The sequence below is a fragment of the Pongo pygmaeus genome, chromosome 12, assembly GCF_028885625.2.
Source record: "Pongo pygmaeus isolate AG05252 chromosome 12, NHGRI_mPonPyg2-v2.0_pri, whole genome shotgun sequence".
In the NCBI taxonomy this organism is placed as follows: domain Eukaryota; kingdom Metazoa; phylum Chordata; class Mammalia; order Primates; family Hominidae; genus Pongo; species Pongo pygmaeus.
The window spans coordinates 42,923,025-42,925,569 of NC_072385.2; the positions used below are offsets into that span (position 1 = coordinate 42,923,025).

At 44.3% G+C, this 2,545-nt stretch overlaps 1 pseudogene; it reads left to right on the forward strand.

Annotated features, from left to right (window-relative positions):
• Nucleotides 1–297: 297 nt before the first annotated feature.
• LOC129030647 (centromere protein N-like) lies at nucleotides 298–2,242 on the forward strand (annotated as a pseudogene).
• Nucleotides 2,243–2,545: the final 303 nt, after the last annotated feature.

Sequence of the window (2,545 nt, forward strand, 5' to 3'; positions counted from 1 at the left end):
CAACTAAATTTTTTTGTATTTTTAGTAGAGACAAGGTTTCACCATGTTGGCCAGATTGGTCTCGAACTCCTGGCCTCAGGTGATCTGCCTGCCTTGGCCTCCCAAAGTGCTGAGATTACGGGTGAGAGCTACTGTACCCAGCCAAGGTTTTCCTAACCATTAGATAGAAATGCACTGGTGGGGGTTATAGACAACAGAATCCCCTCTACCAGGTTTAAGGAGTGAACGATTTATTATAGGACAAAGATAGCACGCAGGAGGAGAGAGGTGGCTGAAGACGTGGGCCATGACAGAAAGATGGATGAGACTGTTGCTGAGTTTATTAAGAGGATCATCTCAAACATGCTCATGGCTGGGTGTGATGGCTCACTCCTGTAATCCCAGCAGTTTGGGAGGCCAAGGCAGGAAGATCATTTGAGCCCAGGAGTTCAAGGCCAGCCTGGGCAACATAGTGAGACCCCATCTCTACAAAAAATAAAATTAGCCAGGCGTGGTGGCATATGCTGTAGACCCAGCTACTCAGGAGGCTGAGGTAAGAGGATCGATAGAGCCCTGAAGGTCAAGGTTGCAGTGAGCTGAGATCACACCACTGCACTCTAGGCTGAGTGACAGAACAAGACCCTGTCAAGAAAGAAAGAGAGAAAGAGAGAGAAAGAGAGAAAGAGAAAGAAAGAAAAAGAAAGAAAGAAAGAAAGAAAGGAAGGAAGGAAGGAAGGAGGGAGGGAGGGAGGGAGGGAGGGAGGGAGGAAGGAGAGAAAGAAAGAAAGAGAGAAAGAAAAGAGAGAGAGAGAGAAAGAGAGAGAGAAAAGAAAGAAAGAAAAAGAAAGAGAAAGAAAGAAAGAAAGAAAGAAAGAAAGAAAGAGAAAGAAAAGAAAAGAAAGAAGAGAGAGAAAGAGAATCCCCATGACGGAAATGACAACAATCCTAAAGCCTGGGATTTTTTGCCTGAAAATCAACTGCAGACTTTAAATGTCCGGCAGAGAAAGGACTCTCTCGTTCAGCACTTGGTTCTGCTGTGTGAGGAGAAGCATGCAAATCCCTATGACACAGCCCTTTGAGACAGTTTATACTCAATTTCATCAGCACAAGAAAGTTTGGGATGCTTTTCAGATGAGTAAAGGACCAGGTGAAGATGCTGACCTTTTTGATATGAAACAACTTAAAAATTCATTTAAGAAAATTCTTCAGGCCGGGCACGGTGGCTCACGCCTATAATCCCAACACTTCAGGAAGCAGAGGCAGGTGGATCACGAGGTCATGAGTTCAAGACCAGCCTGGCCAAGATGGTGAAACCCTGTCTCTACTAAAAAAAATACAAAAATTAGCCAGGTGCAGTGGCAGGTACCTGTAATCCCAGCTACTCGGGAGGCTGAGGCAGAAGAATCACTTGAACCCAGGGGCGGAGGTTGCAGTGAGCTGAGATTACACCACTGCATTCCAGCCTGGGCAACAGAGTGAGACTCCGTCTCAGAAAAAAAAAAAGAAAAAAAAGAAAATTCTACAGTAAGCATTTACAAATGTGACAGCTTTAGAGACATTGAGGGGAATGCAGTCTGGATTAGAATTGCCTGGGGAACACAGTACACAAATCCAAGCCAGTACCTACAAACCTACCACCTTTCTTTTTCTCTCCTTCCTTCCTTCGTTCCTGCCTGCCTGCCTTTTCCTTCCTTTCTCTTTCTTTTTTTTCCCAGACTGCATGTGCCTTCACTTTTTCCTCCAAGCTGAGGTGCAATAGACCGCTTCTGGGTCAGGCACTGACAATTGCTAGCAGACACCATCAGACTGTGAAAATGGATCTGAGAAGCTGACATCTGGACTCCCAAGGCTATTGTTTTTAAACAGTATGATCAGATCTTTGAAGCTCACAACTCGACGACACCTCTACAGGAAAGAAGCCTTGGGCTGGATATAAATATGGATTCAAGAATCATTCATGAAAACATAGTAGAAAAAGGAAGAGTCCAAGGAATAACTCAAAAAGCTGTTGGGGACGATCCTCAACCACAACTAGAATTTGCACAATTGAAGCTTGAAAGGAAATTCAAAAGTGATTTAAATGGGACCATCTTGGCTGAGAAGGAAGAATCTCCTTCAGTGAGTAATAAAGTTCTCTAGCCCACGTCTTTTGGAAGCAATGAAATCCTTAGCCCCAGCCAGCCTTGCAGATACACCGCTTTCTCCACCACTCACTTGCATATCCAGCAAGAGAATGAGTTATTTTAAAATTACAGATAAATGAGACGTGGGTGGTTTTGTATGCACAGGAGCTCCTTCACTGTATTGTACATGCATTTCAGTTCATGGCTAGCTATATGGCTTCTGTTTACATACTTGTATTTTAGAAGTTAACCCTTGGTGTTGAAATTTCAGAAATGTTCACGTAATTGTTGGGACTGACTCATTCCTCCACGATATGCCTCCTCTCTCCCATATCCTGCTAATTATCACAGTTGCAAGCACTTGAGATGCAGGATACAGACATGGCTGCACACTTGACCTCGAGTGCCTGCATGCTGTAAGGTCAAGCATACAGCGCAGTGCT